The sequence below is a fragment of the Thamnophis sirtalis genome, unplaced genomic scaffold, assembly GCF_051295495.1.
Source record: "Thamnophis sirtalis isolate CommonGarterSnake01/CBP01778 unplaced genomic scaffold, rThaSir2_p1.2 scaffold_8, whole genome shotgun sequence".
In the NCBI taxonomy this organism is placed as follows: Eukaryota; Metazoa; Chordata; class Lepidosauria; order Squamata; family Natricidae; genus Thamnophis; species Thamnophis sirtalis.
Genome location: NW_028261388.1, coordinates 16,343,221 through 16,367,941, shown reverse-complemented (window position 1 = coordinate 16,367,941; position 24,721 = coordinate 16,343,221). Strand labels below are relative to the sequence as shown.

Sequence of the window (24,721 nt, the reverse complement as noted above, 5' to 3'; positions counted from 1 at the left end):
AGTTAAAAATGCTTCTGTGCATGCGTAGAAGCAAAAAAAATATGGCTCCTATGGCACCACACTGATAGAACTGGTTCGGGGGTGTGGCAAGCCAAGTTACTACCTACTCATCCACACAGGTCCAAACTGGTAGGGACCCACCTCTGGTGTCTGCAGTGGTGGGCTGCTGCTGGTTTAACAATCAGTTTGTTGAGCATGTGGTGATCACATGTACACAGAGCTGGAAATGGAGCATTTAGAAGCTCAGTTGTTCACCTTCCAAGTTGGTAAGTAAAACAGTTGAGGGGGGGCGAGAAATCAGCTGTGCTGCGCAAGTGAGATGAGCTAGAAAGAAGGAAATAAAGTACAGGATAGAGCAGGGGCAGGTAGGTGGGGCCAGCTGATTGTCAGAGCTACCGGTTCACTCAAACCAGTCCTAACCGGCTGAATCCCAGCCCTGGGTGTCTGGGGAAGAAACAAAGGACTGCACAAGAAATGATTGGGGAAGGAAGGAAGAGTAATAAACTTCCAAGTTCAGATAATGAATACTGCTTCCCTTTGGGGAATATGTAGTAGGATAATTTTGTGATGAAGTCAGCAGAAGAGGGAAACTATTAATTAAAATGCAATACTCTTCATTTTAATAACATATTTAGGAATTCTATACATTTGGGGCTAGAAGCAATCAGGTAAAGGCAGTGACAGAGATTCTCTCTCCCCCTCAAAAAATACTGTGAAAGGTGACACTCTTTTTAAAGAAAATTTTTTATTAGATAAACATTAAAAACATTGGACATAGTGCGACATTTCTGACATAAAAGTTCCCATATAGTGATTGGATCTTACAATGATTACATTTTAGATCCTTTGCATGGGTAGGTCTAGTCAGTCAGATTACCTGTCCATTGATCCTTTCTTTTTTACAATTACTAACCATACAAATACATATCCAATTCCTACCTATCGCACCTTCTTAATACCATATTTTCCAGTTCTAAACTTGTCTGTGTTTTTCTGTCCTGGCCTTTTTCCCTCATTTCTAACCATCTGTCCTAGATTTTGTGATATTCCGTCTCACCCTTGTCTTTGAGCTCTAGAGTCAGTCTATCCATTTCTGCGCACATCGGTATCTTATTTATTATTTCTTGTTCGGAGGGAGCCTCTTTATTTTTCCATTTTTTTGTGAAAAAAACAGTCTCGGAAAGGTGACACGCTTATCCAGGTCCAACATAACCTCAGCTGAAGACAGAGTGGGGAGGAAAAATGCTCATGAAGCTCAGCAAAACACACAAAAGTCCTCAGCAATCAAAGATTTATTTAGTTATTTAGAAAATTTATACAGCTGCTTATTCACTCATAGCAACTCTAGGCAGCTTACAAGTGATAAAAACACAATGTAGAAAAATAATAATAATTAAAAAAACAATAACACCCCTCCCCCAGCAACAGCGCCCAATTAAATGAGCCATTTGATGGGCTCCATTGCACATTGGGTTCCCCAGGCCTGCTGGCAAAACCAAGTCTTCAGGGCCTTCTGAAAGGCTATCAAAGTAGGGGGCGATCTAATTTCTGCAGGAATAGTGTTCCAAAGGGAGGGAGCCACCACAGAGAAGGCCCTTCTTCTAGGTCCTGCCAGATGTGCCTCCTTAGAGGATAGGACCTGCAACATGCCTTGTCTCCTGACTCTAGTGGGTCAAGTAGATGTGATTGGAAAGAGACAGTCCCTCAGATGCACATGTGGGTCAACAAATTATTATATTTTGAATACACTGTCTGTAGAGCTTGATCTCTATAGAAAGGCTCTAATGTTGGGAAAGTTGGAAGGAAAGGGAAGGTCAGCAGCAAGGTGGTCTCAGTTACAGTGACAAAGGGTGCATTGTTGTAAGAAGTGAAGGGCCAAGGTAGGGACAGATCATCGTAGAGAAATATCTATGTGGATTCTAAGAGTCAATACCAACCTGATGGCATATAATCAGTCAGCTGCTCAGCATGATTATCTGGTGGTTAATGTAGGCTCTATGGGAGCGGCATGATGGTCTAGAGGTGAAGACACTCACCTCCAACTCAGAAGGTTGAGGGTTCAATCCTAGGCAGTGGCAGATGTTTCTCTATCCAGGCGCAAAGAGAAAATATCTACTGTGAACTCTGCATTGGCATCAGGAAGGGCATTCGGCCAGTAAATGCTCATCTCCACTCAGTTGGGATGGAGTTGTCTTGACTCCATGTCAAAATAAGGGATTAAAGGGTCATAAAAAGAAAAAAAATATATAGGTTCTGGGGATTTTTTTCAGAATAGAGACAACGTGTTGGAATATCCTCAGTATCTTACTCAGACTGAAAACATTGCTTAATAAAGCAACATTGTTCTGAGCCAATGTAGCCTTTTTATTTAGTTATTTGTTAGATTTTCATGCTGCCCATCTTTGTCACATGATCCTGAGTGGTTTACTATCTGAAAATGGGGGGGGAAAAGGAAATGGGCATATACCAGCTTACTTTTCCCAATCCTGTAGTATCATCCCACCCTACAGAGTTGTTGAGTGTGAGACCTATGTGAGAAGTACCTTCCCACGACTGCATATTAGAATATAAATGTAATAAATTGTGATGGGTATTCTACAATGGACAGCAGTTGATCAAGCAACCTAAAAATGAGATTCATGCTTTAGCTGTGTGCAGCTAGAAATTTATTTTAAAAATAAACATTCCCATTAGCAACTCTGTAGACAGAAATCTTATGAGCCAGGTAATTATGTATATTAGTGTCACAGTAGTGACACTCCGCTTCTCATCCTATAAATTTCAAGGCATGTTGAAACCTGAGAAAGCACCTTACTTGGGGGGGGGGGGGTGAAAGAGCTGCTATTCGGTTTTCGGCAGCTTCCTTTTCCTTTTTTTTTTTACTTTACGGATTTCTATAATGAATGGGCAGAGAAATTCTCCTGCCTTTTGTGGCAGTGGCCTTCCTGTTTGGTCAGAGGGTTTGCTTTAGAATGTATTCTAAAGGAGAAGAGAAATTCTGAGTTATAAGGAAGGGCAGACATCTGTGGCTTTCTTGTCTTTCACTGCACCATCCTCTCTCTGTCCATCTGTGATGGCTCTGAACTGTGAGAATGACCTTGGGAGATAAGAGAAAGAAATGCAAAGTAGGCAGATAAAAGGCACCAGCAAGAGAAATGGGGATTTGGCAAATGTCTCATAAGAAACTGTCCCTAGTTTCCTGGACTGTATAGGTCAGTGATGGCTAACCTTTTCTGGGCTGAGTGCCCAAAGCGCCTGTGTGCACGTGCAAATGTGCACATGCGTGCTCGAACCCCCAAAATGCAACCCCCTGCACATGCCCCCTGCCTCCCACACATGTGTGCATGCCCCCCAAAATGCCTCACCCCCTCACATGCACGTGCGACCCCCTCACATGTGCACATGATAGCCTTGCACACGCCCTGCTCCAATGCATGCGTGCACAACTCTGCACATGCACCTCATCCCCTGTGCATGCACACATGACCCCCTCACACACTCCCCCATGCATGCGCAGCAGTGACTCGAAGGCCAGCTGGCCTGGGGAGGTGCGCGCACATGCTGCATGCCACCTTTAGAATGTGTGCCATAGGTTCGACATCATATATATGGGCGAAGAAGGGAAAGTTATCATGTTAATCTTCAAAGATTCTGTGAATGTAATCTTACAATAAAAAATAGAGCAAATACATCTCAGTGTGCTTTTATCTGGAGAACCTGGTTAATTTTGTCTCCTGCACTTTCATTAAGTTCCAGGGGAAAAAAAGGATAGTATTTTTTTCCCATATAGTAATACTAAATATGATGATTAAAGAGAGAGTTACGCCTTTGATAAATTCATGAAAAAAAATTCTTTGGAGAAGTTTAAAGAAAAAAATTATCTGCCCGTATAAAAATTTCAGAGGACAGTTTTTGTTTTGCTATTGTCACTGAGAAGACGGAGTCTTCCCCTTGGACAATGTGGATGAACAATGTGATCCAACTAACAGGCACCAGGGAGATCAGGAGATCCTGTCAGTTCAAATGGGTATAAATATTTATTGCAAGCTTAAGCTCTCTACAAGAATCTGAACTACTAACAGCCAAAGAAAATTGGTGGTAGATAAGAGTAAAAGAAATTTGAGGTGGACTGGACTTAGATCTCTTGTGGGTGTGGAGAGATTCATGACTGATGATGCGTTTGACCCCACTCTCTGACTCAGCAAGGCACCTCCTATGGCAATACATTTGCAGTCTACCACCAGGGAAAGAATAACTTTTGTGACTATAAGTACCTCATATTTCATAGTAAATGTTGTGGGGAAATTATCAGAAAATTACTGAAAGCATAGCTTCTTGGTTCCCACCCTCCTGGAAAATGTTGGAGAAATCGTTCAGCTAATATCCCTGTTCACAAACTTAGTGGAGAGTCCCAAGTGGTATTTATGTACACGTGTCAGTCAGGGGTGAGTTGCTGCCGGCATTGGTGCCAGTTTGGTGCATGCACAATTTTGCACGTGCGTGTGCAGTCGCCCATAAATAGGTCTGTACATGCACAGAACATTACAAAATTTTAAAAAGCCATGCCGTACCAACCGGGAAACTGATTCCAGCAACCCAGACTAGCAAACCACTACCGGTTCGGCCGAACTAGTCCAAACCAGTAGGAACCCACCTCTGGTGCCAGTGAGACATGTATACTCCAGGAGCATTTCAAAACAATGACTAAGGAAGAAGAAACAACATAGGAGCTTCGGTGCTGAAAAATCCAGAAGAAACCAGATATGGCCCCGTTGGACTCAGAATACTGAGTTAAACAGGATATTGACATCGATCTCCAAAGCTATTCTCATGAGCTAAGTTACTCCACTGTGGAAGCCTTTAATTTGAAGGCAATTTAGCAAAACAACAATTTATGGTATTGCTTTCCCTGGAGCACCACAATGCATAAAAATTAAGCACTGCTGCTTTGTGTGATATTTCCAAAGGACCTCTCTTATAATTAGCCAGCTTTAGGAGAAATTGTGTGCAGGTTTTGAATTGAAACCCTTGGGATTCAGGAAACAAGAAAATATATAACATTGCAAAAGAACAGAGATTTCTGTTTGGTTTGGGTTTTTTTCCCCAGGAGGAGAAAATGGATGAATGTTGTTGCCAAGGGTCTGTGATGTCAAAATTGCGCATAGAAAGTCAGTTTTGCTTGCCAGAATTTGGCCCTAGTCTGCTTGGAAAGCAAAAGGGCTTTTTCCAGATTGTGAGGCCTCTGAGCGTTTCGGGCATGTTTAAAGGAATCGATGCAAACCTTTCTTTTTTTTCTGCCTGGAGTCGAAAATAATTTTTTAATCGAATGTATTCTTCCTGTGCATGCTGCAAGTACAAAAGCAAACTTTTGTAATCTGATACCCTCCTGATAGGATGGACTGTAAATCTTAACAATTCTCAACAGTACAATCAGTTGAGAATTATGTCTGAAAAACACCACCATGACCAGTAGGCTCTTAAGTCTGGAGGATCTGAGTGAGGTTACAAGCTGCTTAGAGCAGCTGTCACCAACACGGTGGTCCGTGAGAAAATTTTGGTGGTCCACAGAGAAATTATTTGCATTTTTTATATTGCATTAAATCAGGGGACCTCAAACTACGGCTCCTGGGCTGGATACATGCAATGAGCGTTTGTATTGCTGCGGAGAGTCTCCCCCTTTGGGGTCTTTTTATGCAGGTTGGAGGGGGGCAAAAATTCCGACTTGGGCTCTGCTTCAGCCTCCTGGTGCAGGGCTTTGGGTGAAGGCTGGAGGGAAGTGCCGCTGGTGGCGAAGAACCGGAGGGTCTTGTTCCAGATGGACTTCATCAAGGCCTGGAAGTGGCTGACCATCTCAGCCCACTGAGCCTCCAGGCGCCGGTACCTCGTCTTGCACTCCCACAGGTCTTCCTTCTTTTTGGAAAGCCTGTGCTCTTAGTCCTCAGTGAGGGGTTTCTGCTGAGCCTCCTTCTCAGTCAGAACAATTTGAACTGCACCAGCTATTTTGCCAACTCGTTGTCTTGATAGCTGCTTAGCTCCAACATCTGATTCTTGTTGGGGCCCCAAGGAGCCCATGTGGACAGGCGAGGAGTGGGTGGGAAAGGAGGGCGAGTAGAGGCTGTTGAAATGCCCCTTGATGTGAGTGACATCAATTTGGCCACACCCACCCAGTTACATAACCACCTAGCCACATCCACCCAGCTGATCATTAGGTAGATCATTTTAGTGGTCTGCGAGATTTAAAATTATGAATTTAGTGTCTCTGAGGTCCACAAGATTGGTGACCCCTGGCTTAGAGATCTCTTTAAATGTTTCCTTATGAGGAAGCTTATGCAGAAGTTGTACCAATGCCATTTTGAGAAAATCTTCAGCATTTTTAATTGTTCTGCAATTTGACAAAAGCAAATTGCTTTCAAACAAGTCCTCACATTTCATTTATTTGTTTAAAATATTTGTATCCTGTTTTCCTTTTTTAAAAGAAACAATCTTCAAAGCAGTTTAGAATTAAATTATTCAGGGCACGTGCAACTCTTTTGATGTGCAATCCTTTTTTCCAGAAGACTGAATCCTTCCTGTCTTGCTATACTGGAGAGACATTCCAAGGAAAGAAGAGAACTTCTATTTGACCTGTTGCATTAGGAAGTGAGGACAGTCAGAGGCTTTACAGTGGTAGAAAGACTTATAACCAAAAACAGAATTACTTGAAGTTATGTAATAGTGTGTGGCAGCAATTTTTAGAACCTCTTCTGTAGGTGTGGCCTGCTTTGTGGGAGTGGCTTGCCAGCCATGTGACTGGTGGGTATGGCCAACTTGTAAAATGTGGTGAAACTCACTTAATAACACTCTGGCTTAGCAACCAAAATGTTGGTTCAGAAACTCTGGCATTGAAGTGTGCAAGTCTTAAAGCTGTCAAGTTACAGGACCCTTGCACCCTAGCCCTTTAGAAAAAAATACCCCAGGGCTGTTCAAACTTGACAGCTTTAAGACTTGTGCACTTCAACTCCCGGAATTCCTCCTCCAGTCATGTTGGCTCAGGAACTCTGGCATTGAAGAACGCAAGTCTTAAAGCTCTCAAGTTACAAGACCCTCGCACCCCTAACCCTTTAGAAAAAAACCAGGGGTGTTCAAACTTGACAGCTTTAAGACTTGTGGACTTCAACTCCCAGGATTCCTCCCCTTGCTCTTCATTTTGATGATGTGCGGACGGGCGGGGGGAGGGAGCTGGAATCGGTTCTAAATGGCACTGTAGATTTGTGGAACCTCTTCTATAGAAGAAGTTAGAACTGACAGGAACCATCCCTGGTGTGTGGAAATGATCTTGGGAGATGTTGTGGCCTGCCAGTGGCCAACAGAGCTGGTGGCAGACTCAGACAATTAGGAGGTTGGGGAGAAACATAGATCAGTCCTGGAGACTGGGGAAGGATCTGATGAGTGCTCTGCATCAGAGACAGAGATGGGACCAGGGCCATCTGACAGCTATCAGCTGCCTTCAGAGTCAGAGAACAACAGCTGGAGGCTTTTCCGGATGTGCGAATGTGCAGAACTGCCAAGAGAAGGGGACAATTAAGGAACAAGGGCGGACTCAGGAGTAAAGGCACAGGTGGATAGTGAATATCCCATCCCATAGGAAATAAAGAGGCTCAAAAGGAGGGGGGGTGGAGTTTGCAGGAGACAATTAGTTTGCTTAATTAGTGTGAAGATTTGTTTGTGACCCTTAGAGACTCCTTGCCAAGTATTTACTTGTACAGCATTGCATTTGGAAGATATCAGCCTGGCAGCTCTCCAAGCCTGATAAGGTCTGTGGTTGTAAATTCACCCTTGAAAGATGTTTGCTGGGACTTTGCTGGGTGTGAATGAGAGGAATTCACATTAGCTTAATAAAATCAGGACAGGGAGTCTGCTTTGTGATTTTGTGAAGCCAAGGTCAGAACAGGAGACAGGAGGAAGATTTGCAGCCTAGACAACGATCAGACAAGTGGCAACTGAGGCCAGAGAAGGAATGGAGATTTGATAAACATCTCCAAAGGGATTTCCCAATAGTGGACTATAAACATGAGGAAGGGTGGAAGAGATACATTTTCAGACTTGCAAGATTCTGGTAATGCAACCTTACAATAAAGTCAGACCTAGTATTTCTGGATGTGCTTCTGGTCTGCACTATTCACAGAGCTGTCAAGAAGCTCAAGGCACCACCAAGAAAAATTCTTAGGGCTTCCTGGGATAGAAAGCAAGAAAAGAACATTTCTGAGAAAGTGCAAAGTACATTTTGACACTATATATATACTATATATATATATACACACACACACATACACATATACACATACACACACACACAAACACATATATATATATATGTGTATATATGTGTGTATATATATATATATATATATATATATATATATATATATATATATATATATATATATATATATATATATATATATATATATATATATATATATATATATATATATATATGTTTTTCTTTATTTGTGCTGATAAATAAATAAAGGGAGACTAGTATCTATTTCAAGCTATTTAGCTCTCATCAGTTAGCCATACCCTTACTGGGATTTGAACCTGGGCTATATTGCACATTAGGCATACTAGGCAGAGATCTTAGCCATTAGGCCACAGGCTCTTATCCGTTTATCAGTGAAGCCAGGGTGAAAGGTATCTATTAGATTTTTTACAACCCCTGGTAAGCCCCAATTATGGGAGGAAGCTAACTGCTTCCATCATCTGTCCTTCGGCTCGTCACAAGAGTCCATCACGACAGAAACCCAATATTTTTACTGTTGGCTTTGTTATATTTGTGTTTTTTTATTTGTACTGATAAATAAATAAAGGGAGACTAGTATAGATCTATTTCAAGCTATATATATATATATGTATATATATATGTAAACACAGCAATAGTATGTTTCCAACAGACTGAAAACTTCATGCTTGTCAACAGCCACAGTCTCTTCTATCTTGCATTTGTGGAGGGAAATATTATGTTGGCTGGTCTGGAGAGAAATAAACTTGAATGTCCCTTCTGTTACAGTACCTGACAAGTGTTGTGGTGCTTCCTGAGTCTCTGAATTCCCCAGCATATGATGTGATTGTGTCTTTCCTTTTCTCCTTTTTATATATCTCTATATAAAAATATGGAGTATCTGAGCCAAGCTTTATTATTGGTCATGGGGCTATAGCGTGATAGAGACTGCATATCTAAAGATTGCAAACCTAAAGATACAATTCATGAATATCAGATTGTTATCTTAAATTATTATGATTTATCAGCATGGAGTGGTTTGCCACTGGAGTTTTTTCCCAATGAATCGACTTGTTCTGAATTTCAATCAGGGGTGGGTTTCAACCGGTTCGCGGCGGTTCCTGCGAACCAGTTGGTCGGCGAACCCGGAAGTAAGTAACTTCCGGGAACGGCGAAGGGCCCACCCGCCCGCCCGCGGTCCTTACCCAGTTTTGACGAGTTCTGCGCTTCCACGCATGCGCAGGACGCATACAGCGCCTGCGCGATCCTCCAGGAGCAGCTGGAGCATCGCGCAGATGCTAGTACACATGCATGCACTGCACGCATGCACGAGGACACCGCCGGCCCCGTTCCAACCAAACCAGTTGGAACGGGGCGAGAAACCCACCCCTGATTTCAATGCACTGGTGTCAGAACAACTGAGGCACCTCCAGGTCAAAAGGATTAGCTGGGTGACATCACCCTTGCCCTGGGAATGGCTAGTTTGGGGGGGGGGGCTTCTTTCATGTCCCCAGCAGGAGTTAGTACAAAGCTCAACCTACCCTATGGTAGCACTTGGGTCTCAAATGTGAGCTGGCTAACTTCCAACCCAGCATCCTAAGCAGTGATAGAATTCAAATAATTTAACAACCGGTTATCTGTCCTAATGACCAATTGGTGGTCATGTGACTGTGTGGGTGTGGCCAACTCAACGTCACTCACTTCAATGGGCGCTTCACCTTAGCTGTGACAATGTAATAAGGGTTAACCGGAGAGGCAGTTTCTCTAAGCAGGGCAATAAAGATTAGGCTAGAAACAACACCAGAATGTTTCCTTCCTGCCTTCCTTACAGGATTAGACCTGTAAAGTGGGGGAAAAAACCAAACAAAATGGTATTTCTTCCAACAACCAGTTCTCTGAACTGCTTTATGTTTAGGTTTAGGTTTCATTTTATTTATATGCCGCCCTATTCCCAACGGGACTCAGGGTGACTCACAAACCCAAGAGGGGAAGGGAAACACAAGAACTACAAATACAAACTTTTAAAATAACCAACAGACACACAATTGAGAGGGGAAGGGAACTCATCAACCCCAGACCTGCCAACACAGCCAGGTTTTAACGGCTTTTCGGAAGGCCTGGAGAGAGGTGAGGGTCCGAATCTCTGCGGGGAGTTCATTCCAAAAGGCCGGGGCTGCCACAGAGAAGGCCCTCCCCTGGGTAGTAGCCAGATGGCATTGGCTAGTAGACGGAACCCGGAGGAGGTCAACCCTGTGTGATCTAATGGGTCTTTGGGAGGTAAATTGGCAGCAGGCGGTCTCTCAAGTACCCAGGTCCAATACCATGAAGGGCTTTATAAGTGACAACTAGCACCTTGAAGCATATCCGGAGACCAATCGGTAACCAGTGCAGCTCGCGGAGGATAGGTGTAATGTGGGTGCACCCACAATCGCTCGCACGGCTGCATTCTGGACGAGCTGAAGTCTCTGAATGCTCTTCAAGGGCTGCCCCATGTAGAGCGGATTGCAGTAGTCCAGTGTTGAGGTCCCGAGGGCATGAGTGACTGTTGCGAGTGCCTCCCGGTTCAGGTAGGGACGCAATTGGTGCACCAGGCGAACCTGGGCAAATGCCCCCCTGGTCACAGCCAACAAATGATGGTCTAAGGTCAGCTGTGGGTCCAGGAGGACTCCCAAATTGCGAACTCTGTCTGAGGGGTGTAAAATTTCACCCCCCAGCCTGAGTGATGGACTACTAACCAAATTTTTGGGAGCGAAACACAACAGCCACTCGGTCTTGTCTGGATTGAGTGCAAGCTTGTTGACCCCCATCCAGATCCTGACAGCCTCCAGGCACTGGCACATCATGTCAACCGCTTCACTGAGTTGGCACGGGGCGGACAGATACAACTGGGTATTGTCCGCGTATTGATGGTATTTTATCCTGTGCCGTCGAATGATCTCACCCAGCGGCTTCATGTAGATGTTAAACAGGAGGAGGGATAGGACCGAACCCTATGGGACCCCATATTTCAGGGGCCTAGGGGTCGACCTCTGCCCCCCGACCAACACTGACTGCGACCTGTCCGAGAGGTAGGAGGAGAAGCACTGAAGGACGGTGCCTCCCACCCCCACCTCTCGTAACCATCGCAGAAGGATACTATGGTCAATCGTATCGAAGGCCGCTGAGAGGTCAAGAAGCACTAGGATGGAGGTGCGAGCTCTATCCCTGGCTCTCCAGAGATCATCGGTCAGTGCGACCAAAGCAGTTTCTGTGCTGTAGCCAGGCCTAAATACGGACTGAAAGGAAAGTTAACAACCGGTTCTCCCAAATAGATGCGAGCTGGCTGAATCCCACCACTGATCCTTAACCACTGTACTTCTACACACATTCCAACAAGGGCAATTTGGCTTTGTAGCCTCTCTAGGGCTTTTATCACATATAATTTCAAAAGGAAGAATGGAGGGAGAGATGGAGGAGACAGAATTTGGTTTCCAGACAATCAGTCTACAAAAGAACATATATAGCACATTTTGAACATCAACACATTGTGGAAGATACTCAAGGAGGAAGTGACATATGGAAACATCAGGGAAGTCACGACAGTATTTCTGGGCACTAATGCTTCAGATTTGCAGCTCAGCTTGACTTTATATTATTTTAATGAAAGAAGAATTGTTAAATAGAAAGCAATATAACACTCTCCGACATAGTCCTTAATAGCATCCTAGTGTATATGAATGCCTCTAGGCCCTCGATTGAATGAAAACAATAATAATAAAGAGCAAGTGGTTTTAATCCAGTGCTTTACTTGGAATCATGCTCATGTGCCCAGAAAGATGGCAAAAGTAACCCCAGGTGGTAGAGAGGCAAGGGCATTAGTTTGCTCTGCAGTAAATCAGTGTTTTGTGATTACCACATCCATCATCATAGTCATGCACTGATCAAGCAATCCCCAGCAGCAGCGATCCCTGGAGACATACACAGCATGTTCTCAGTGCCAAAAAAAAAGTTGTTCCCTCCCCACATCAATCTACTTTCAACTATTTTGGACATTTGATGCATTGTACATGTGGTTTTGCTAAATATGTGAGTCCTACTTGGGTGTGCTAATCTTCCATGTGATTAGAGTCACATGAGAGCCAAGAATTATGCAAGCATTCATGCTGAGCTGTCATTCGTAATCTTTTGTGGACCACCTGATGTTTAACCCCTCTTCAGTTTCAAATTCTAGAAGATCCTCGTTGCAAAAGATGTGGGCAGATAAAACAAGTAGTGGAGATGAATCGCGCCTGGGGTTGGCTTTCCATTTCATTGCTTTTGATGGGAGTGAGGTTAACAGTAACCCTGCTGTCATTCTAGCAGTTCTAACTGTTGAATTAGAATGGGGCTAATAGGACTTGTAAGTACCACAGTGAATTATCATGAGTTTAAATAAAGAAATGATTAGGAGTTTACAGAATGTAGATTTCAACAGAATCACAGTACATATGCTTTCACATTAACAACATGGAGGTTCATTTAGCCATTTCCTCCCTACTCTATTCTTGTAAATAAATGTATGGCATATTCAAACAATAAAATCAATGGGATGAATCTAACCTTAGAGATCCTTAGAAATCAAGCCCTAATTTGTTGATGACCAGCTGACTTCCCATTGATTTGCAAGAAGTCTGCCCTAAGTATATACCCAGTTGAAAAATAAATATTAAAAACCATTAGGTCATATGGGTAGGTTTTTAAAAGTTTAAATGCAGGGTAGTAAAACATTTGGTCACATGGGAAGATTTGTAAATTGGAAAGTCCTTCGCAGCATGCACAATAATTTAATAGTTAGAAAACTCGAGTTGTTTCACTCATTTGAAGAAAGTTCACAACTTGTACATTCAATCAAGTTCCTGATGCCCAAACAGAACTTTTGATGATGAGGAGACCTTATTATTTTCACCTCAGATGCAAAATTCAAAATTAAATATATCACCTCCCTCACTATTACAATCGCAGAAGATAGTCTAAACCTGTGATGGCAAACCTATGGCACATGTGCCAAAGATGGCACGCAGAGCCCTCTGTGGGCACACCGCATGCCGTCACCAGCTGCTCTTCTGGTTTTGCATGCTGGCCAGATGTTCTTCACATACTCCTGAGCACCAGAAACCTGAAGACCAGCTGGCCGAAACACATGCATGCGCTGGAAACCCAAAGACCAGCTTGGTCAGTGCGCGCATGCGCGCTGGCCAGCTGGTCTTCAAATTTCTGGTGCTCTGGCGCCCCTGCACATACATTCCAGTTTGGGCAATCGGTTCCAAAAAGGTTCTCCATCACTGATCTAAACTAATACCCATAGCACACCAATATGTAGGTGCCAAACTGAATCTGTATAATGTAACACATTAGAAAATGTGTTACAGAAAATATTTTCAAACTCCAGAATTTAGCTTACTGTATTGTAATGTAAATGAGTTTTTGATATGAAAACTCTTGGATATACTCTCAGGGCTGTTGTGTCATTCAACATGTATAAGTTTCAAGTGCTGCCAATTTAATTGGAAATATTCATCGTATTTACTTTTAATTCCAAATTACTAAATTCATTTTCTTTTCATGAAAGTCAGTTGAATTATTAGAGTTGACGTTTGATTTCCATTAGATGTATAAATCTCCGCAGAAGACAAAACCTAATCGTCTTGTGCGAATCATTTTCAGAGTCAAACAAATGCACTTAAAAACAATGGAAAATATTTTTAAAAGAAAAAAAGAACTATGCAATCTTTTAGCAAAGCAAATTCTTATAAAACTTCAGGAAGTACTTCAGGCCTTCCTGCTGCCTTTTGAAGATGTTCCCTCCCCAGAGGTCAATCTTTCTCCTGTATTGATCGCAGCTATGGGACATAATCCTTCATAAATTATATTTAGTTCAATTTTTTCCCAGCATTAAGCAAGTCAGAAGAACTATCTCATTCACTGCATTTTGGTTAACTGTTTTTAGTGGTAATTTTGATTTGTTTTTAACTTACACGTTTTTAGGTTTTTTTAAAAAAAATTGTAAGCAATCTTAAGGACTTTCCTAGGTATACATTGATTAAAGAAATAAATAAATTGCTTCTCTGTACTTAATGGTAGAGCTGGCTTTGTTTTTATGTATTTTCAGAGGCTATTCATTGCTTTCAATCATTACTAATTGGATGATTTACAAATTCACTAACTATTATGAATATATTATGATTTTATGGATAGAAGTATTGATTTTCACCAGAATATTTCGGTACTGTGTTTTGAAAACACAGTTTTAAATGCAACTGATCCATGATCACAAAAAAATTATTCTAGGATTGGAAAACGCAAGTGTCCAAATTTATTTACAAATAAATCTTGAGGTAGTTTTTATAGCAGTGGATACTAGTAACCCCTGGGAGTTATTTGTAGGGTTAAGTCAAATACTAGCAAAGTTTTATATATCACACAAGAAATTGACAATTTCTTTCTGTTTTATTATTCCACTGCCATAACCATTAGAAAGGAACGCAGACACTGAGAGTAAAGGAAAAGGCTATTAGGATATCTCATTAAAGAATCTCTCAAGACAGAAGTCTCTTTCATTTTATGGTTCTTTTCTGCCTGATCTTGTTTTAAAAGCCTGAATAAATAGACCTTCTATCATTCCTTCCGAGAGATCATCTCAAAGAAAATCTGTCTGACAGGAAAATTTTTCTTCATTGTGAGCTTATATTTTTCCCTTCCTTTAATGTCTTCCTATTACTCATGCTGTCTTCTGCCATTTAAAGATCTAGGCTCTGTCTCTCCTTCAGTTTCTTCTCTTTTAAATATCTGTGAATCAATATTCATTGTTTTTAGTTCTTATGTGAAAGAACTGCATTCAGATCTTCATCCTAATTAACATTATACATGCAGTTCCATCCATTGCTTCTTACGTTAGGTACCTACTGATATCACAAGGCCCACAATAGCTCTGAATGACACCCAGGCACTCCCAAAATTACAAATTAGTTAAGGTAAAGGTTCCCTCGCTCCTATGTGCTAGTCATTCTCGACTCTAGGGGGCGGTGCTCATCTCCGTTTCAAAGTTGAAGAGCCAGCATTGTCTGAAGTCTCCATGGTCATGTAGCCAGGACGATTAAACGCTGAAGGCTCACGGAACGCTGTTACCTTCCCACCAAAGGCGGTTCCTATTTTTCTACTTATATTTTTACACGCTTTCGAACTGCTAGGTTGGTAAAAGCTGGGACAAGTAACAGGAGCTCACTCCATTACATGGTGCTAGGGATTCGAACCGCCGAACTGCTGACCTTTCTGATCCACAAGTTCAGCGTCTTAGCCACTGAGCCCCCAGGTCTCTTTTTTTTAGTTACACTGGGCAAATTCCTATGAGATTGTCCAATCAGACAAGATTTCAGTGCATTCACGTTATATCAAAGAAGTTAGCTCAACAAGATCTTACCAAATTGGGCAGTCTCGTGAGGTTTTTCATCCATTTCCCATTTCTGTTTTTATTTTAAGGTTCTGATATTCTATTGTACAAAAAGAAATTGCCAGCCTCTTGTTCTATACAGACTCCAAGATGAGCCAAGGTGGCGCAGTGGTTAAATGCAGCACTGCAGGCTACTGCTAGATCAGCAGGTCAGCGGTTCAAATCTCACCGGCTCAGGGTTGACTCAGCCTTCCATCCTTCCGAGGTGGGTAAAATGAGGACCCAGATTGTTGGGGGCAATATGCTGACTCTCTGTAAACCGCTTAGAGAGGCCTGAAAGGCCTATGAAGCGGTATATAAGTCTACTGCTATTGCTATTGCTATTACTCCAATCACAATTTTTATTTGACAAACTTCACACTATATTGCTGTAGAATTGTTTTTATAGAGCTAGATTTATGTTGTCGGAATTGAAATAATTTTCCTCACTTGAACTGTATGTTATAGTAATTATGATATACAGTGGAAAAGTGAAGGGAAACACTAGGACATTTTAGCTCAGTGGTTGCTGAGCCTTGAACCACAAAACCATATTATGCCCATTCTGAAGCCAAAAAATGTTAGGTTTGAATCTGAATCACTTACACCAACGATCTCAAACTTTGGGTCATGACCTATCAAAGGATCAGGAACATTTTTTAAAAAAAATATATGATTGGCAGATTGTTTCCCAGTAAGTAGCAGCTTCCATCCCATGTGTTTTATAATATTGCATGCATTGCCTTTGGAGCACCGATAGAAGTACCCCTATTATTGAAGCTTGATATATTTATCTGTTATTTTAAATTTTAAACTTTTGAAAATGGTTTTTGTTGTTATGATAAGAAAAAAGATAAAGATGACCAACTTTCCAGTAATGCTGATAAAAGTAAATCTAAATGAATGAAGAAGAAAACATCTTTCAATAAGTTACATTTATTTCTTTGCTGTCTCCCAAAACCCGTGAATAGCAATAGCAATAGCAATAGCAGTTAGACTTATATACCGCTTCATAGGGCTGAAAGCCCTCTCTAAGCGGTTTACAGAGTCAGCATATCGCCCCCACAGTCTGGGTCCTCATTTCACCCACCTTGGAAGGATGGAAGGCTGAGTCAACCTTGAGCAGGTGAGATTAGAACCGCTGAACTTCAGGTAACAGTCAGCTGAAGTGGCCTGCAGTACTGCACTCTAACCACTGCGCCATGACATGATCAGACAGATTCACTTATCATTTTAGAGCATTACACCAAAGGAGAGTAGAAAGCAGATGGCACAACTTAAGGTTCTACAGTCACATTTGATCCTAAAAATGTCTCCAGTGTGTCTCCAAGAAAACCCCAATATTTGCTATAGAAAAGTCACATTTAGTCTACCAAGGGGAGGGGGGGGTATATAAATGGCTAATACAGTAATTGCATTTAATTAATAAAATTTTAGTTAAATACAAATGAATTCCAAATCAAGTCAACGTTTTCTCCTATTTCCAAACATACCAATAAAAAAAGTACCGTAGTTACAATTTCAGACTAAAAGGGTGCATGTGAGTTACACAGGAATTTATCCATTTTCCCCAATCTGCTGTCCTCTAAATGGGCTAAATTAGAACTTACATTATCCTTAGCTGGCATGATCAAGAGTTCTCGAAATGATAAGATTTAGGGTCCAATTCATCTAAATGTCAGCAACTGAGGAAGTCTGCCCTAATCTTAACTGGCAATAGCTTTCTGCCTCCTAGGACAAATCTTTAAAGGTAAAGGTTCCCCTCGCATATATGTGCTACTCATTCCCAACTCTAGGGGGTGATTCTCATCTCTGTTTCAAAGCCGAAGAGCCAACGCTGTCTGAAAATGTCTCTATGGTCATGTAGCCAGCATGACTCAACACTGAATGTACACAGAATGCTGTTACCTTTCCACCAAAGGTGGTTCCTTTTTTTCTACTTGCATTTTTACATGCTTTTGAACTGCTTGGTTGGCAGAAGCTGGGACAAATAACAGGAGCTCACTCCATTACGTGGCGCTAGGGATTCGAACCGCCGAACTGCCAACCTTTCTGATTGACAAGCTCAGCATCTTAGCTACTGAGGCACTGCAACCCTTTGGCCAATATGTTTCTAGGTCTGGACACCTTAAAACACAAAAGCTACCTGGCATGTGGAATATTTAAGTTTGGAAGTTTGATTAGGCTGATCAAGAAGCAAGATGATTTGCAATAGAGAAAGGCAATATGGAACATGTGTTTCTTCTTATAACTTAGTCCAGCCTGTGTAGGCTGAGCCACCGCATCTCTTACAAATCCCGTCCCTTATAAATTGTCTTACAAAGACAAATCTTTGCCATTCCCTAAATCCATCCTGGTTCTTTTCTTAAGGAAAAAGGCCTCGTAATGAATTTAGAGACCTTCTCCCTACATGTGTCTCGCACTTCCCATTTGACCACATTGATTTGTTGTGCAAATAAAAATAATTGGGTAACTCAGTAAAAGGACATCAAACAAATATTTGTTCAGCTGCTTGGTTTCAGCTGCAGTGCATTTAGAAGAAGTGATTGGACAGTTTTGCAAATGAAGGACTATTCACTGTAAAGTAGGAGAAGAGCCCTGTTAGTGGAACATGGTTTCAGCTATTCCTGAAATTATTAGGCATATTTGTCTATGTATAAGTAAAGGATAGACTAAAAGCCAGCTCATCTGAGCGTCTAAATAAATAATAATTCCCTGAGAACTGCATTTCTTGTTTGAACACACAGACACTAGCTGGGATTAACAAGACAGTGGATAATAATCAGGTGCCTTGCAGGCAATTTATCTCTTTCACAATTACGAGCAAATAAAATCTGTCTCCTTTCTTCTCTTAGCCGAAGTTCATTGGGCTTGCAGTGCCCCCTCAGTGCTGGTTCAGGCACATCCGCCAGATGCATTTAGAAAGAGATTGAAGGTGTAGAAAGTGCTTATTCATGCACCAGACCCCTTTGATGCTCATAAACCAGGAAATATGCAGATACTCTATTTTTATTCTCTAGCTGCTTACCTGACATTCCCATTTAACATGCAAAAGGGAGAAACAAATGAATGCTTTCTCTGACACAACGTTACACAGTATTTCCTGATAGCACCATCCTTTGATTTTTGTACATTAGTTGGGTTTGCACAACACACAATCTTTAATTACTGGAATAATGTGTTTTCTGGATTTGCAAAGCAAATTGAGTAATCATCTTAATTAGTCAGGCTGGGGTCATACAACCTGCTAAATCACGAAAAAAGCTAACACTAACCAAGCTTAGCCTGTTATATAAACATACAGAGACTAGATTTTTGGGTGACCTAGTCCAATGTCTCAATCATCACTGAATGATTAATGTGCCAGTCTGTAACACTGACTTTTGACTTGGGTATGCATATAAAATGAATGTTCTATCAGGTGTGATTATTTTGATGGCTGGAATTTCTGCGTGGGTTAAATTTCAAACAAAATAACAGCAGAAAATATCTTTAAAATATTGTTTGAATATTTGAAACCTTTTATGTAGCTAATAGGAGGACCTTAAAATTTGCAATACATTGATTAGGTAGGGATAGTATATTATTCTGCTCTTTTGGGGGGGGGTGAAGTATTACATAACTTTTAGGATTGCCAAGTTCTGTGCTGTGAAAATGGCCCAACAGATCATTCAGTGTGTACTCTTGGATGGGATGGGCTCTCTTTAGAGTTTAACAGACTTTCACAAATTTGTATACAATGATGAATAAACCTTTAATGGGGAAAAAGATGTAGATGACAACTTCCCTGTTTCCCTGAAAATAAGACCTCCCCGGACAATAAGCCCAATCAGGCGTTTGAGTGCATGCGCTAAAATAAGCCCTCCCACAAAAATAAGCCCTCCCTGAAAATATTGAAGCACAACAGCAGCCACAACAGCCGCCTCCTGCACCTCAAAAATAATGAAACCTCCCCCAAAATAAGGCCAAGTGCTTGTTTGGGGGTCAAAAGAAAATAAGGCCCTGTCTTATTTTCAGGGAAACATGGTTGTTATGTTCCACATAACTCGCATCCGATTTAATTTTGTGAGGTTACATTCCTAGCAAATAGGCAGAGGATTACAGTATTTAAATGTGACCCAAGTGCCTCATAATCTTGGAATTTGAAACACCAACTATTTATTTATTTAATTATTTTATATGCCGCCAATCTCACCATCTCACATGACTCAGGCAGCTTACAATGGTATAAAAGCATAAATAAATAAAAAACCCATTAAAATTAAGATTAGCAGCAATTAAATATTTCTTTTTTAAAAAAAAGCACAGATAGTACAAGGATCAACAATTGTGTCTCATTTATTCAGCCACCTCCAGCCCACACTGAACACCCCCTCCTCCCAAAACAACTGCCAGATCTATGTTTTAGGGCTCTTCCAGAAAGTCTGAAGGGTAGAGGCTGATCTCACCTCAAGAGCTAAGGTGTTCCAGAAGGCAGGGGCCACAGAAGAGAAGGATCCTCTCCTTGGTCCTACTAGTAAAAATTCCTTGGCCGACAGGATCAAAAGGAGGCCTTTTCTGCCAGCATGAGTGGGGCAAGCCAGTTCCATGGGGCAATGGTTCATCATTATCTTCTATATCAGGGGTATCAAACTCAATTTTGTGGAGGGCCACATCAGGGTTGCTTTTTACATCAGGGGGCCGGGGTGGGTGTGGCCAGGGTGGGTGTGGCCAGCTTGATGTCAGGGGCGTCTTTGGTGACCTGAGCGCTCTGCCAGCAAAAACAGGCTCCCGAGCTCAATTTTTGTCTGCCACGGCCTCCTACAACCCTCTGGCAGTGAAAATGGAGCTTGGGAAGGGCCACACAGGAAGCTGTGGCAGCTGAAAACGGAGCTCAGTAGCCTGTTTTCATCTGCAGAAGGGCCGGTTATCCGCTGTTTCCAGGGCAATCTCACGGGCCAGATCTAAGTACCCCACAGGCCAAATCTGGCCCCTGGGCCTTGAGTTTGATACCCCTGTTCCTTATCAATTACTGACTAAATTCTACTAGCTAAATAATAACTAACTGACTAAATTACTTCATAAATAAAATAGAATAGAATTATTTATTGGCCAAGTGTGATTAAAAACACAATGAATTTGTCTTTTGTGCATAAGCCCTCAGTGTACATAAAGAAAAATAAAATATATTCATCAAGAATCATAAGATACAACACTTAGTGATAGTCATAGGTTACTAATAAGCAATCAAATCATACTAGGAAACAAATAAAGCAATATAAATTTTAAAAAGACAAGCAACATGGTTATAGTCATAAGTGGGAAGAGATAGATACTAAGAAGGAAGAGAAGAATAATAGTAATACAGTCTTAGTAGGTAATATGATAGTGTTGTGGGAAGTAGTTTTTTAGCAGAGTGATGGCATTCAGGGAAAAAAAACTGTCTTTGTGTCTAGTTGTTCTGGTGTGCAGTGCTCTATAGTGTGTTTTTGAGGGTAGAAGTTGAAACAATTTATGTCCAGGATGTGAGGGGTCTGTAGTTATTTTCACACCCCTCTTTTTGACTCGTTCAGTATACAGGTCCTCAATGGAAGGCAGGTTGACAATAATTGTTTTTTTCTGCAGTTCTAATTATCCATTGAAGTCTGTGTCTTTCTTGTTTGGTTGCAGAGCCAAACCAGGCAGTTATAGAGGTGGAGATGACAGACTCAATAATTCCTCTGTAGAACAGAATCAGCAGCTTTTGGGGCAGTTTGAGCTTTCTGAGTTGGGGCAGAAAGAACATTCTTTGTTGTGCTTTTTTGATGACATTTTTGATGTTAGGTGTCTATTTTAAGTCTTGAGATATGATAGAACCTAGAAACTTGAAAAAGAATTGTGCTTTTTTTTTCAAAATAAACCTTCATATCTTTTAAAGACCCCTTTTTATCTTTTGTGCAAAAAAATATGAGAAATCAATGTTTTACAATTAATGGAAGGAAAGAAATCTCCCCCGTGCATTTCCTTTCAGACTATTAGGCTAAAGACCTTTTAAAACAATCTGAACAGCAGTATTCTTTTCTGCTTCCCACAAAAATCAGCATCTTTTGATCCCACTGGTAAACAATGAATCTGGCAAAAGACCATGCTTTTAATCTTCAGAGACAGAGAAAGGTCTCTCACATATGCCGCGTTATTATCTTCTGAGAAAGTTTATAAGGACTTTTCCTTCTTCTTTAATTTGGAGATTACGCAAACACATATCCTAACTCTCCACCTTCTTTCCAAACAGCGATTCGGTCTCCTTCAGGAGAAGGGAGTTAAATAAATTGCTTTAACTTCTGTCCTCCCTCTGAAACATGACATTTCTCTTATATGTTTACCGGGAAATTAAATGGAATCCACAGAGCTTCTAAAAAGTCAATGAATCTTCATGTAAATTCAGGAAGACAAGTTCATGCTCTGCCCACAGCCAAAAGATCTTGCACATAGATGGATGCTTAATAGCACATAGATCGCACCTGGCTTTCCCTTCCTCCCACCATGCAATTGAACAAATGTGCACTTAGGTGTGATATCAAAGCGTTATAGAAAAATCCAATATCCTTGCTCAGCCCTCCTTTGAGTGCACATCTCTGCAATGCAGTGAACACCAATTAGACCCAAATATGCTATAAAACAACAATTAGGAGCCCAAGTACAAAATGTAATTAACCAGAATCTAATTAATCAAGCGACACTGCACCGAGAAAGAAAGGAAAAGTCTAGCTCAACAGCCACTGGGGAATATTTTATTTTAGCTGTTGTTTGTTTGTTTGTTTGTTTGTTTATGGGCAGCACAGTGACTCGGCCGTTAAGATGCTGGGCTTGTTGGCTGGAATGCCAGCAGCTCAGGTTCGAGACCTGAGCACCATGTGATGGGGTGAGTTCCCATCCTTGCTCCAGCTCCTGCCAGCATAGCAGTTTAAAGCATGCAAATGTGAATAGATAAGCAGGTACCACTTTGGTGGGAAGGCAACAGTGTTCCATGACGTCATGCTGGCCACAAGACAGCAGAAATGTCTTTGGGCAGTGCTGGTTCAAAGGCCTTGAAACAGGGATGAGCACTGCTCCCTATAGTTGACAATGACTATTGGAGTGAAATCCACAGGGACTCATTTTTGTTGGTTTGTACCCTGGCACAAAATTTAAATTGGCACCGATTTTGATTCAAGTTGGTGATTCAAAATCTGAAAATGATTCATTTCAGCTATGTAATTGGAAGTCAACCAGATCCAATTTGAAACAAATATTTGCCCATATTAAAATGTCTGAAGGTTTTTCATTTTTGGAAGAATGGAATGAAAATAAGGGCCTCCACGGGGGAAGTACTGCAGACTGACTCTGCCGACTGCCAAGAGTTCGATCCTGATCAGCTCAAGGTTGACTCAGCTTCCCATCCTTCCGAGGTCAGTGCACCCAGATTGTTGGGGGAAATATGCAGACTCTGAAAACCATTTCCAGAGAAAGAGCTGTAAAGTACCGTAAAGCAGTATATAAGTCTTGGTGCTATTGCAATAAGTGCTATCTACAGACACTTCTAAAAATATAGTAGTGTTATTAATTATCCCTGGCCAGTTTTATTAGAATGCCTCCAAGTGTTTTACCATAACATTAAAAAAAAACCTCCAGTATTTCTTTGCAGGCATGATGAAAGGACAATACTTGACTGGACTGGAGACTAAAACATAGGAAGAATGGTTACAGGACTGGGCATGGCTAGTCTAGTTAAGAGAAGGACCAGGGGAGACATGATAATAGTACTCCAATATTTGAGGGGCTGCCACAAAGAGGAGGGGATCAAGCTATTTTACAAGACACCGGAAGGCCAGACAAGGAATAATGGATGGAAACTGATCAAGGAGAGATTCAACCTAGAAATAAGGAGAAATGTTCTGACCATGAGAGCAATCAACAATGGAACAGCTTACCTTCAGAGGTTGTGGGTGGTTAATCACTGGAGGCTTTCAAGAAGAGCCTGGACTGCCATCTGTCAGAAATGGTGGAGGGTCTCCTGCTTGGGGGGGGGGGGTTGGACTAGATTACCTGCAAGGTCCCTTCCAACTCTGTCAATCTGTATCTGTATCAATATGAGAGCCTTCAAACAGTCATGGAAAATATTGCAAATATCTTAGAAAGCAATCAACTGAACCAATACAGAAAGTAACCTATTGCAATATAAACACAGCAACATTCAAAATGCTTTTAAAAAAATAAAAATTAAAAAAAGCTTGTGTTTATTGCTAGCTTTTCTGACCTGGAAGGTTTGGCATGACAAATGTCTTTATGGACTGAACTTAATGTACTGGCTCCAATCACTGATTTCTGAGATCAAAAGAGTTGGCAGTTACTTTGCAAATTTGAACCCTTCCTCTCAGGAAAGACTAGGTGAAATCAAAGCAATGGCTTGATGGTTATCTTTCCTCTACTTTGAAGGCAGAAAGTTTTGACCCAGCACCCATCCATTTGTGGTCAGGAGATTTAAATCTTTCTCAGATGTTTCGAGAGGCCTGTGTGGATGACCTTGGGGGATGAGGGAAAGAGATCTTGCTTAGGAAAGAATCAGACAAGAGAGGTAGCAGCCCCCAGTGGTTTAACAGTCAGAAGAAGAAACTTAGGAAGGACTCACGCTAGTGGATCAAGTTATTAAAAGTAGCGGTGGGAAGTTGTACAAACTTCAGGTGTGCAAGATTCTGTTAATGAAGCTTGTTACCCTCAATGTGTGAAATTAGGCATTTTTAGGCACTTAAACTTATATACCACTTTACAGTGCTTTACAACCCTCTCTAAGCAGTTTAGAGTCAACATGTTGCCCCCAACAATCTGGGTCCTCATTTTACCCACCTCAGAAGGATGGAAGGCTAGTCAAACTTCAGATTCGAATTGCCAAATTGCAGGCAGACGGCAGTCAGCAGAAGTAGCCTGCAGTACTGCACTCTAAACACTGCGCCACTGGGCCTCAGCGGGATGTAAAAGTATGAAACGCTTATATATCACACATTTCCTAGGCATTCTTTGCA

General features: G+C 41.6%; 1 protein-coding gene across 2 annotated transcripts in view; it reads left to right on the top strand.

Moving 5' to 3' along the window:
- The window catches only part of PDGFD (platelet derived growth factor D), a 194,741-nt gene that overhangs the window by 130,279 nt on the left and 39,741 nt on the right, over positions 1-24,721 (top strand). The gene's annotated exons all lie outside the window — the stretch shown is intronic.